Source organism: Parasteatoda tepidariorum, chromosome 3, assembly GCF_982258835.1.
Source record: "Parasteatoda tepidariorum strain Cologne lab strain chromosome 3, Ptep-v5.0, whole genome shotgun sequence".
NCBI classification, from domain to species: Eukaryota; Metazoa; Arthropoda; class Arachnida; order Araneae; family Theridiidae; genus Parasteatoda; species Parasteatoda tepidariorum.
This window is the reverse complement of record NC_141757.1, coordinates 66009865-66024186: the sequence shown is the minus strand read 5'-3', so window position 1 is coordinate 66024186 and position 14322 is coordinate 66009865. Positions and strand designations below refer to the sequence as shown.

Genomic DNA, 14322 nt, shown 5'->3' with positions numbered 1-14322 from the left:
TATCCTGTAACGAGATTTTCGTTTGTGAGATAGTATAAAAAATGTTATTTAAAGTATGTTCTCAAGAATTGTGTTAAAAACGATTATCTGTCTCCTTAAAGTTACAGTGACAAAATTTCGAACTTAATCAAAATTTTATATAGAACTCTTATGTTTGAAGGAACATTAAATATTACTGTCAGATTTTTACCAAGTTGTACAAAACAAACGTATTGAATTACAAATTAAAACTAGAAGTAGATTTTTAAGCAACATACACGATTATTTTTGTATTTGAATAAATATTTTCTTGGATGCAAAACCTGAGAAATACATTTTTTTTGCATCGTTGGTATGTTAAATTTCACAGAAACAAAAAAATTAGGTTATTTTTTTTTTAAACAAAATAAAAGTATTTTAAACACATATAGATTTTTTATGAAAATCGTCCGCAAAAACGACAACTACATTTTAGATCGTGGGCCACAAAAAGAGGCCGCCAAATTGGTAACCACTGATCTAGATCTAACAGACAGATATCTGAATCAAGACATTTGCTAGACAGTCACAAGAAATTACATAAGAGTCTTATTCGATGCAATCCTATTATATTGCTCAAGGTTTTTTGATATTTTCTAGATATTCGATTTACAAAATGTCACCTAGTTTCAGAGAAACAGACAATTAAAAAACGCCACATTCATCGTTCATGAATCATTTGCTAATTTTGTGGGCAAACTGACGAGTGGATCATCGTGGGATTACCTTCAACCCAGAATATCTTGTTAATTGGCCACCCACTATAGCGAAAGGTGCAAACTTCGGAGTATGCATCTTCTTATAAATCGAGAGTGGTGCTAAAGGAATGTGACCATGGCCTTCATTCTAATTTTAGAAGAACACACGCTAGCACTTGCTTGTAAGAGAAATTTTGACACGACGGGAAATGGATCTCCCAAATTTAATTACACATGTTGCATCATGTCAATCACACCTAGTTATTGCTAAATCTAGTAGAAAATAAGAAAATAAAACACGTGAATGTCGAACACGTGATTTATTTGAGCCTCACATGAAATGATGTGGAATTTACCAACATATCACAATAATGTTAAAATGGTGAATTAAGAATTGAAGTTATTATATAAAATGCTGGTTATAAAGAATTAACACCAACCATCAAGAAGAAACGATCTGTGGTTCATCATTTTACGATTATCATTCAAAATTCATAGGAAGGTTTCAAAGGAGACTAGTGAACCAGCACAAATTATTTATAAATCATTATGTTTTTTCTTTTTTGAGGTTTTGAAATTCTACGGCCATTAGTTTTAACCCACTTTACAGAAGAATCTTTTAAGTATTGAAAATGATATTTGGTTCAAGTATTTTAACGTTTCTTATTCTCCACGTCGTAGTAAAATAATAACTACTACTTTAAATGTTACTACTTGTCATCAAGATAATTGCTCAAGATTATTACCAAGCTTACCCTGCTATCTTGGGTTTTAACAGTGCATCAGCAGATTTGATACGAAAGAAGTTTCACCAGATGAAACGTCACAAACGTTTCATGTCGTCGACTCATTAAATGCTATAATCTAGAACAAATGTCGCCACACTTATGAAACGTCTGAGCTATCATCTCGTTTTTAAACCACACCGTGAGCAATCAACAAGAAAAAGAACTACCAATATTTATTTATTTTTTATACACTTGGTTTATCAGCTCAAGTAAATAAGGTTGACCAACGAGTACGTTAACGCGATCTACCGAGATGGTCCCCGGGAGCTTCTTGCAGCTCTTCGATCGATGGTTTGGCGCTCACTGCTCTCGCGAGGTGTAAAGGCATTTCGCGAAAGTTTCATTCTAAAGGCGGAGTTTTAAAAGGGTGAAACGTAAAAAAACAACGAAATAATTTATCTACAAACACGCAAACGTAAAAAATAGCGAAATAATAATCAACATTTACTGCACTGTATCGATTTCTAAAAATGTTCTGAGGTGAATCGTGGTGGCTCCGGGAATAGAGCGTTCATCTCCCGACGAGGTGACCCAGGTATGAATCCTAGCGGTGGCTTGTTGGTATGAAATCTGCTTCCGACTCGCGCCGACCATACTGCTGAAAGTAAAATATCCTCAGTGGTAGACGGATCATAGGCTAGAATTCCTTTGCCGTCTACCTAACCGTGGAAGCTTTTCGTGGTTTTTCTCTCCATGTAATGCAAATTAGGGTTAGTAAAAGTTCTCACACGAAGGCTATTTTGTCTCAACGTTTAATCCAGGAGTTTCCTTATCCCCTGGGTTGGGTTCAAAATGACTAAGAAGTTGAACATTGATAGTCGCAAACTCAGAATTGGATCGGTTGTTCAATGCCGGTTATAAAATAAAAAAAAAAAACGTTCTCAGGTATATTCGATATTCTTTGACCGTAAAAGCTTGCACACTTAGCTAAGGTATTTTGGAAATTAAATTAATTAAATCTATCATTACAAAGCGTACGTGTCACTATTTTCAATGAGCATGATAAATTTGGTCATGCTATGTTAAAATGTTCAATTTTTGGTTCCAATGTCAGCAGATGAACCAGTATCAAGTTCTTTCAGCTACTTTTCATACGATAATTCGACTATAATGAAAATATTCATTATGTAAATACATGATGATATGTAAACGATAACTACTTTTCTGTTAGTTCTTTATAAAATGGTGGGATACATAGTCCGTTTCAAGATGTAGATTAAGTAAAGTTAGAGATCTTTCGAACTTACTGAAAAAAAAGAAAAACTCATTGCGTTATGCTATGTGTTAGTTCTTTAAAAATAAAAACTATTTCTAATGGTTATTTTTAAAGATAGTTTCATCTGATGTGTGATGAATTCTGTACTTCTGGTTCAGTGATACATATAAATATACTGTTAGAAAAAAATTATTTTTTGTAAATCATATCGATCTTATTTTGAGACAGGATTTTAAGCATGAATTTTTATCTGAAAGCTTTATGCTGAACCTGATCAGACATCAAGTCAAACTTGGAAGTTCTTTGTCAGCATAAATATCTCTACAGGTATTTCTTAGATTTAACGTAGGTTTTGGGGCAGGGATAGCCTGGTTTGCAGGGCGTTAGGCTCACGTTTATGAGAACGGGAGTCCCAGTGTAGTAATAGGTACACATTAAATCTGTCGGGTCGCAAAGTCCTCCATGCTTCCATAACAAATTATACCTCTGGGGGAACAGAATTGGAGATTGATCGTTCCCTGATTCAGGTTAAAATTATGATCTGTGGATGAATGAATGGGCTCGCTCTATAAACGGGTGGGACGTATAGGTGTTTCAGAAGTCGAATTTTTGGCCATAGATCTTGCCACTGGTAAACAAGAACACTTGCACACCTTGCATTAATAGACAAAAACAACGTAGGTTTTCATTGAGAGCAATTTGTGTTGCCTATGCATACATTTTCTTCTAGCATGTTTAATGATTATATTTTTAATTATGAACTATTATGTCACGTAGCAATCAAATGTCGAACCAAATTTTTTCTCCTTACCTGATATTACGAATTACACAAAGGGATTTGTCGGAGAATTTAAAGCTGCCTTACTCAATCTATGGCCCATGGCAAAAAATGCTCGGAAGACTTAGTTCGCTATAAATTTTAATTTCGTGAAAAAACAAGTTTATCACATTTTAAGTTAGTACTGCAGGATATTTACTTTGTGGTTGTGTTTAATATTTCAAATCTGAAGTGCCAATTTAAGAATGATCCGATAGGTTAGAACAAACAATCTAAGCAGTATTACTTTGAATAAAAATTGCTCGATTATCAACGAATATAGAAAAGTATGTATATTTTTGTGATTATGATCCCCTTTTTCGGTTTTATAATATGTTGTAGACGAGTCATAGTCATTTCGTTCATTGTTTTATGTTTGACTGGTGTAAAGTAAGGTTAAAAAAAAAAAAAACATGTGACTTATGACGTCAGCGCCAGCTGATACTTATTAGGTCCCTGATACTTATAAGCAAAATGTTAATTAACGTGAAATTAATTAAATACAATTCAGTATCACACCTTGAATTTGTTTAAATATAATTCTTTCTCGTCTACATCTTTTTCTTAGATTTATTATTTGTTTATGTTTTTTTATTGTAACCGAGATATATTTTTGCTTTGTGTACCTGGCAACTTCCATGCATAATTAGTTTGTTTATGTTCTACATGGCTTCGTGTCTGTCTTATTCTTAAATAAAAAATATATGGTGAGAGAATTAAAATCCTTTTGAAAGAAAATAGATTATGTCACTTATGAGAGCTTCTCTGGCTTGGCTTACTCGAAACAGAATGGAAAGAGCAGTTGCTAATGTAAACAAATGACACGCTTCAACAACCGATCACAGGATCGGGATACCCACACTACGTTACTTTCAGATATCCCATTGCGTAACACGTAAAGAAATAAAGCGTTTATTTTAGTTTTAAGTTAATCTTAGTTAAAAATTGAAATAAATAAGTAACTCTTTCGTTTTCATGCAAGATAAAACTTATTTTTTCCTTAACAAGGAAAGAAGTTGATTTTTGTTTTTAATAATAATTTACGAAAAAAGTGAACCTTTTAAGAAATGAATAAATTAAAACCTTGCTTTTAGTCAATACGCTAAAGAGATTTAATCCAATTAAAAAAAAAATATTTGTGCGAAATTGTAAGCTTTGTTTACATTGTACTTATAGACACTTGACAATTCGATGAAAAAATTTCCAATAGAAAATAAAACGCAATATAGAATAAAAGTATATTATAATAATAATAGTTTTCATACAGGAACTATATTTTTAATCATTAAAACTTTAACATTTATTCGAACAAATTAATTCGAAACAGCACATTTATCCAAATAAATATCTGCCTTTTTTTTAGATTCTGATGATATTATTTATTTATTTATTTTAAAATGCGTTTCTTGAAAAAATATGCTAAGTGTGGCTAAAAAGTTCGGGGAATATTCTAAAACGTTTTACGCAAATTTATAAAATTTTCTCAATGGTATACCTGTATACCTGCAGAGTCGCGATGGCTCAGGGGATAGGCGTTCGCCTTCCAATCCGGCGTACCGGGTTCAAATCCCAGTCGATACGAATTCCGCATCCTGCTTGCACCGACCACAGTGCTGACGTGAAATATCCTCAGTGGTAGACGGGTCATGGGTTAGAGTCCCCTTGCTATGAGGCTAACCGTGGGAGGTTCTCGTGGTCTTCCTTTCCATGTAACGCAAATGTGGGTTAGTTCCATCAAAAAGTCCTCCACGAAGTCAAATTTCCCCCAATACTCGATCCTGGAGTTCCCTTGTCTTCTGGATTGTGTTTAAAATCACAAGGCTAGGAAGTTGAACATTAGTAGTCGTAAACCGTCTTTGACAGAGATAACTTTTGAGAGAAATATTAGCAGAAAAAGAAAAGAAAACTGCACGAATCGTGAGTTTGTTGAAGTTAACCCGACAATGGCTTCTGTTAATAAGCTAACAAAAGATTAAGAGAAAGAAGAAATAACCCTTTTTTGTTACACCATTATTATTATTGTTTTCTTTTTCGGGAAAAAATAAAATAATAAAGACATCAAAATTGTAGTTGGCAGCAAATTTGATTAATTGCTTTCATTGTTCAATCGAAACAATAATATTATTTCATTTAAATTTAAAAAAAAAAAGAGTTTAAAACTATTGTTTTTAAAGACTAAAAAGAGGTTAAAGCAAAAGAAAATTGATGGAAATACCTTTAATGAGCTATAAAGTACGTGGAAATCATAGCAAGTAAGAAAAATTCTAGAAACAAAATTCTAGAAAATTCTTTAAATTCAAGGTTAAAATAGGTCACTCAACGTTAAAGCTTTTTTATGAATGCAGTGGGAAAAATAAAAACTGAAAGAAGACATTAACTAGTTCGTTAAAATAGTTAACCCTTTGAGGCTGAATTTTTATTCATAATATTTTTTATACTTTTTTCATTACTTTGTATTAAATTAGGTCAAAGTTAGCGAAAAATATTATGTTTAGCGTTTCAATAATTTATGGTTATGAAATATAACATAAACCACCGGTGTATTTTTCTGCGGTAAAGATAAAATTTTCAAAATACAACTCACTTCCAAACAATAATTTTTCAAATTTGCACTTATTTAGAACTAATAGAAATCGTTATTCATCATTAAAAAGTCTTTAATTTTTAAAATAAATTATTGATAAATTTTTGAATATGGATGAATTTTTTTTTAGATTTTAATACAAACAATCCGAAAAATCTAACATATTTTTTATGATTAAAATACAAATATATATTTTTGCTTGTAATTTAATCGTGACCAATTTAACCGTAAATCATGAAAATTTAGAAGATACTCCATATTTTTTACTGCGTTAAAGTAAACCGTAATATTTTTTTCTGAGAATTAATTACAAGATAATGAAGACAATATTTTTTTTTTTTTTGGAAAGGCAATATTTTTGTCGCTAACACAGCCAACATTTTTAATTAATCATTTAACCTCTTGAGCCCCAGCGTCCATGATATTGGAGAACAATTGTCACAAATTTATCTATTAAAAAATGTTTAAGACATTCTTTTTTCAGTTTGTATGCTTTTACAAAGTGAATGCCCAAGCAAAAATATAATTGGATTTATCCTCATTTAATTACAAAGAAATATTTTATTTTATAACCATTCTTTAACGGTCGACACAATTTTGTGTTTATTACTAGCAATGCTGTAATTTTAAACCCAATCCAAAAGACAAGGGAACTCCAGGATCAAGTATTGGGAAACATATTGCCTTCGTGGAGGACTTTTGGATGGAACTAACCAGCATTTGCGTTACATGGAGAGGAAAACACCCTCAAAAAAATTTCACACGATTAGTCTGCCGACAAGGGGACTCTAACCCATTATCCTTCTATCACTGAGGATATTTTTACGTCAGCACCGTGGTCGGTGCGAAACCGGGTCACCTCATTGGTTGGCGAGCGCTCTATCACCTGAGCCATGACGGCTCCAATAAAATATTTTATTTTATAATCGTCGTTGAACAGCCGACCCAATTTAATCGGTTTATTACTACTAATGTTCAACTCCATAGCCTTGTAATTTTGAACCCAATCCAGAAGACAAGGGAACTCCTGGATCGAGTATTGGGAAAAATTTTGCCTTCGTAAAGGATTGTTTGATGGAGCTAACGCGCACTTGCGTTACATGGAGAGGAAGACCACGAGAACCTCCCACTGTTAGCCTGACGGCAATGGGACTCTAACCCATGATCCGTCTACCACTGAAGATATTTCACGTCAGCAGTCTGGTAGATGCGGAATTCGTATTGACCAGCCGGGATCGAACCCCGGTTCACTTCATTGGAAGACGAGCGCTCTATCCCCTGAGCCATCGTGGCTCCCAATAAAATATTGTAAAAAAATATATATATTTAAGTAACGTTTTGGAGAGTTTTAAGACAGAGAGCGTTCAAAAAATTTTAAAATATTTACATGCCCTGCCGGGCATGTTAATATACAGGGGACATGCCAGAAGAGAACGATGGCAAAAAAAATTTCGGAATACTTATGGAATGATATGAATTTATTTATTACAAGTCTGTCGGTAAATAAAAATAACAGCAACAATATTATTTTTGTACCAACACTTATTTTAAGTATAAATCTATATTAGGTAATAAATTATAAAGCGTTAAGCATTGATGCAGTAAATGCAGAGTATTTATTTTACAAAAATATTGCTTATTCCCCAAATCAGGCATTTCGGCGATATTCGTCAAAATCTGAGAGAGCGCTTAATCAGTATTTTAATAGTATCTGATTAAATATGTACTAAAGATGTAAAGAATTCTAAAATTTTACCGAGTCTGGGTACCCGATGAAAATCGACATTTTTTTCTCCGACAGAGTCTGGGTGACTCGACCGATAAATAAAAACAATATAAAAATTTTATAATATTCTATCGAACTAATATTTCACTAAGTATCGTTTAAAGGAAATTTCTTACCTGCCTTTATCGACGAAAACGAGCCTTTATTTTTAGATTTTTTTAAACTAAATTTCTTAACTAAACTAACTAGTTTAATGTCCTTAAATTTTACGATTCTATCTACGAATCAGAGTAATTTTGAGCCCCCAAAGATAAAATAACTCCTAAATCAAGCAACAAATTAGAAACAAATTTGCTTTATGTAAAACTTTTTCTATGAAACTAACGCATATTTGCATTACACGGAGAAAAAAATTACCGAAAACGTCTTATGGGTTAGCCTGAAAGTAAGGGAACTTAAACCACAGACTGATTGGAAATAGAATTAAATATATTTAGTTAGCGAAAAAACACACACATTTTTTTTAATGTAAATTTTGTTTAAAGTTACCGATGGCCAATTTCATTTATACATGCTTCTCTTCAATATAAGCGTTTATCAGCTTATACTGAAAATACAATAAACTGCATTCAAACATTCAAATAAGTTTTTTTGTTGAATTAATTTTCTTTTCTTTTTTTAAATAAACGCTATCTTCAATAATTTTTTCAAAATTTTGTTAATTCAATTGGCTCGGTTTTAAGATATGCTTTAATTTACCAGAAAATTAATCTACACTGATGTATAAGAATAGTTATAGCAATAGAATAATTAATGCGTTCTTTGTTAAGAAAATATTTACCTATGTTTTAATTGCAGTTTCCAGTCCGACAAAAACAAATAATAAAAACATATTATTGCATTCACTCATTTGCTGAAAGCAAGCTTTGTGTGAGAGTAATACACACATCATGTTTTTTTTTACAGTTATCTCTGACTTATTATTCATAATGATTTTATAAGCTTATAACTTTAAATAAATATCAATGTAATTCCTTATTTATAATTTGCATTTATTTAACTATCATATTACTTTAATTAAAATAGCTTTCAGCATTAGATTTCCCAATTTGTATGTTCTCTCTTTAATGAACATATTTCTTTGCCCCAGTAAGTCCACTTTACCAAGATTTCATGAAATAAAATTCTGATCGGGAGAAAAATATGTTATGCATAAACTAGTTATTTCAGCTTCAATATTAATATGTTAATGGCATTATATAGATTTCTAAAACTACATCTATTTTTATCAATAGTTTTTAAATCAAAGTTGCTATAAATCTGAATATTGTGTCGAAAATACATGAGTGTCACCCAGGACATGGAAACTGGTAAAATTGGCCAGAGGTATCCGACCCATTTTACCGGTGAGACTGAAAACCAGAACAGGGTTGTGGAATTATTTTGCGGAGAACGGCGAATAAGAGAACAATGAAAATATGCCAGGCAATGCAGCGCCCTGATGGTCAAGTGTTATGATATTATAAGAATATGATATCTATTTAAGTTTAGTGGATTTTTAAAAATAATTATTATTATGATCAGTGAGCAAAAAAAAGGAACACCTTAAATAACTTTTGATCTAGTGGTAGGATCTTCATGTATTACTACTCAATCTTATTGGCTTAAAGGGGTGACCTCAACTGTGCTTAATAATTAGTGCTGACGATAATTTATGTTATAAAATAGAACACAAAAACGAATTTTCTCTTAGTAAATATACCTTTTTGACGGATTTGAATTCTTGACCCCAAAAATATGACAGCAGTCGAAAATTTGAATCCCTTAATGTTAATTTTGTTTTTTGCGTATTTCGCAAAATTTCGAGAAATTTTTAAGCAAATCAAGAAGTTTTTTGCACACAATCATCGTTTATCTTAAAATAATTCCATTCGAATATTGTTTTCAATAATAATTTATTATTTTTCACAGGTAAGGTACACAAATTTTTACATGATTTTAAAGAATGTAATTTTAATTAAAAATATGAAAAATTTTAGTGCAATCTGTCTCATAACCGAGTTATCGAATTCTAAAAAAAGTCGCATATTTGAAGTTTGATTTCTCAAGAATTATTCAACCGACTCAGTCCAAACTTTGTATTTTGTTGTGTAAAATTAAATTCTTTAAAATAATGTAAATTGTATACAATTTACATTATTCACAATTTTTTCGATCATTTTTAATTAAGATATTAAAAATTAAGAAATAATTATTAAACATTATTTTTTTTCAAGAAATTATCTTTGGATATACCAATTTTATAACTGAGTGCAAACTTTCGCTGAGAAATTTCGTGAAATCTGGAGAAATACTCAAAAAAGTAAAATGAACAACATTTAGGGGACCAAACTTTCGACCGTTCTCCTGACCAAACTGTTGGGACCATTTTTTTCAGATTGCCCACAGACATTTTGAGGGTTATGATTTCATATTCGTCGAAAAAAAGAGGTATGTTTATCCAGAATAAGTACGTTTTCGGTATATATATATATATATATATATATATATATATATATATATATATATATATATATATATATACATACATAAAATACGTGTTTTATATTAATTAGTTCTTTTTTTTTTTTTTTAAAAAAATCGGTTCTTTACATTTTGGTATGCATATTATTTGTGCAAAAGCAATATAAACTATTTTCATATTTATTGTAGAAATGTATTCTACATTGATTTTAGAGAAAGCTTCATGTAATGTAGCGTTAATCATAATATAGTGCCGTAGACATAGCCTCCAACGTTTGTGATTTTTCCAAAAACTTTTTCCAGAAATAGTAAAAAAAAAAAAAAAAAAAAAAAGAACGCAAAAGTTTTAAAAGCAAAGAAAAACTTTTATCAGAACTTAACATGACCATTTATTATTTATTGGTGGACAGAATTCTTCTTCAATTTTAATTTATTAAAATTATTAATACATTAAGAAAAATAGTATTTTCTGAGACTACATAAATTCCGTAGTAGTCTGAGAATAGGCTTTAACATTTGTAGAGTTTGTCCCACAAAATGTTTGGTAAATAATAATAATAATTAATTGATGCAACTTTGGCAGATTCTGGATTGCAGACGCAATTCAAATGTTAGAAGATAAGGCGGATCGTTTGCATAAGTCGGATTTCTCGCAGTTGCATTAATGGTCTAATTCCCGAACATTTTGTTATGTTGTGATCCAAAAATCGCCATTTAGAAACTCTGCAATGAAGATGGGAACCCCATTGAAATTGTCAATACAGAATTAAGTTACGTGTATTAAATTCTACATTCGCGTATTTTGGTGTATTTGAATAGATATTGGTGCATATATCTAATTTTTAGAGATTTATATACCGAGAATCCTATGTAGATTCGTTCTATTTCATCATCGCGGATTTCAATGTCTTTCAATAAAGAGCTTTCCTGCATGCCTGAAAAACTTGATCGAAATTGCAGCATGTTACGAGTTTCTAATGTTGAATGATTGGTCACTAAAATTATAACTGTCATAACTTGCTGTAGTAGACTTTTTACAATGCTAGTAAAATGGAAATTGAGCTTGCTTAATTATAAAAAAATATGTTTTGTCAGCCTTTAAAAGCACCACTACTCAATTCTCATGTTTTGTATAGATTTTAAAATATTTTAATGTGCCTAGGGATAAATTTTTTTTAAGAACTCCATTTATTAATTCAATATTAAAATATTCTAACAAATTCATCTGCTAATTAAGTTGAGGCAGGAGTGCAAAGACATTTTTATAGAAGTGTTGGGGTACTTTAGAGTGTTGTTTGATAACTGCTAGAAGGAAGCAATTTTTGATACTTTAACATAAGAAAGGCAACGGAAGGATATGAATTTCAACCTTTTGAACACCTTCCATATCTTTAATAACGTCAATGACTTTACCTTATGTATTATCAAAGTTATACATATACAGTGTACAAAAAAATAATAAATAAAAAATAAAAAAACGGATTACCCTGGATAATATTTTCACGTTCTAGGACTCAATCTTAATGGCTCGAAGAGGTGATCTCAAACATTCTAATTAATAAGTGCAGACGATATTTTAAGTTACGAAATCAGACACAAAAACATACTTTCTCTGAATAAACATACCTTTTTTCGACGGATACGGATTTATAATTCCCAAAATAAGCCTCAATCTGGGAAATATGGTCCCCATAGTTTCGCCAGGAGAGTGTTCCACAAAGTTTGAACCCCTTCATGCTAATTTTATATTTTGTGTATTTCGCTATATCATGAGAACTTTTTAAGCGAATTGAAATTTTTTTACACACGATTATAAAATGCGTTTATCCAAAGTAAAATTCTATGCAATAAATAACTTTTAGTAAATATTTTTTATTTTTTATTTATGAATAGTCAAAAATTTTTTGTATTGCAAGGTATACAATAGTTTGCATCATTTTAAGAAATGTAATTTCATATGGCAAAATTTGAGCGAAATAGGGTGAATATTTCCTGAGGAATTGAATTTCAAAAAAAGTCAGATACTCCAAATTTGATTTCTCAGAAACTATTCGATCGATTTGGCTTAAGTTTTGTATTTTGACATATAAAACTACATTCTTTAAAATAATGTAAAAAAACTGTATACCTTACAATTCAAACTTTTTTGATCATTCATAAATAATAAATATTTATCAAGAGTTATTTGTTGCATGGACTTGTCTTGAGATAAACGAATTTTATAATTGTGTGCAAAATTTTTTCAATTCGCTTAAAAAGTTCTCGAGGTATAGCGAAATACGCAAAAAATAAAATTAACATTAAGGGGTCCAAATTTTGGAGCGCTCTCCTTATCAAACTATTGGGACCATATTTTCCAGATTGCAGCTAACCGCTTTATTTTGGGGATTAGAAATCCAAATCAGGGGAAAAAAGGTATGTTTATTCAGAGAAAGTACGTTTTTGTGTCTGATTCCGTAGCTTGAAATATAGTCTGCACTTATTAATTAGCATATTTGAGGTCAACCTCCCGAGTCATTAAGATCGAGTCCTAGAATGTGAAAATCCGATCACTAAATCAAAAGTTATTCCGAGAGGTCTATTTTTTTTGCGCATTGTACATTTTTAACATAGTTTGAACAAATGTTTCTTTGAAAATTAACCATCTTTTTCTAGAGTTAAAATTGTAAACAGTAAAAATATAGTTACTCAGCTATATCTATTTTTAACTGAAAATGATAGAATAACAAATTTTCATTCACTTATAAAAGAATCCGATGGTTACATTGAAGAAGGAAGATTATAATTTAACCTTTTAATGGCTTATAAATACATTAACTTATTATTTTATTTTTATGCTTAATATTTCTTTAAAACATTATACTACACAAGTTACTTTACACGATTTGGTCTTTTATAGTGGTTCGATTAATGGACCATGCTTTGTAAGAGTTAATAAATACTGTTATTACAGGTAAAATATAACTTCACCATTTTTAATATACGAAAATGGAATTGCCAATACAGTGACTGCCAATAAACTATTCAGAAACAGATGGATCCAAAGAAAATTATGAGGTCAGAGAGACCAGCAGACCTAAATTCATCGATTGTTAAGCATATCACATCAAAGTGTGTAACTAAGGCAATGACTTACGCAAAAGGGTCTAAGAAGTATTTTACTATTTTTAACAAATTAATTCGTTCTATCTGGTATTGACGTTGCATTCATGAAAATACGAGACTATATGTACGGTCCAATTTATGTACAGTTCTTTTGCAGTGCGCAACTTAAATCAAAGGTGAATGAATTAAAGAATAATTCTGCACTTTTCACGCAGCATCCCGCATTCGCGAACGCATGTTTTGCTCAACGCAGTCTCTATAGAACAGAATAATCTCGTTCTTTTTTTTTTTTATTTTTTTATTTTTTTTAATTTTTTTTTTACCAAGTTTGAGCCGAACATACGTACGTGAACCTGAAGGATGCTACTCGAAAGTGCTAAAACTCTTCAAAGATGAGATTTTATAATTCATAACCATCGTTGAACAGCCGACCCAATTTAATCGGTTTATTACTACTAATGTTCAACTCCATAGCCTTGTAATTTTGAACCCAATCCAGAAGACAAGGGAACTCCTAGATCGAGTGTTGGGAGAAATTTGCCTTCGTGAAGGACTTTTCGATGGAGCTAACCCGCATTTGCGTTACATGGAGAAGAAGACTACAATAACCTCCCACGGTTAGCCTGACAGCAAGGGGACTCTAACTTATGATCCGTCTACCACTGAAGATATTTCAGGTCAGTACTGTGGTCGGTGCCTTAGAGGAGTAGTCTAAGGTTGGTGCAAGCCGGATGAGGAATTCGTATCGACTGGGTTCGAACCCGGTTCGCCCCAGGAACATTGGAAGGCGAACGCTCAATTCCCTGAGCCATAGAGGCTCAAAGATGAGATTTAGCATTTTCACTCC

The 14322-nt window shown here is 31.4% G+C and overlaps 1 protein-coding gene across 1 annotated transcript in view; it reads right to left on the bottom strand.

The window, feature by feature from the left end:
* Positions 1-14322, bottom strand: part of LOC107441989 (cysteine-rich PDZ-binding protein) — a 44349-nt gene that overhangs the window by 4532 nt on the left and 25495 nt on the right. The gene's annotated exons all lie outside the window — the stretch shown is intronic.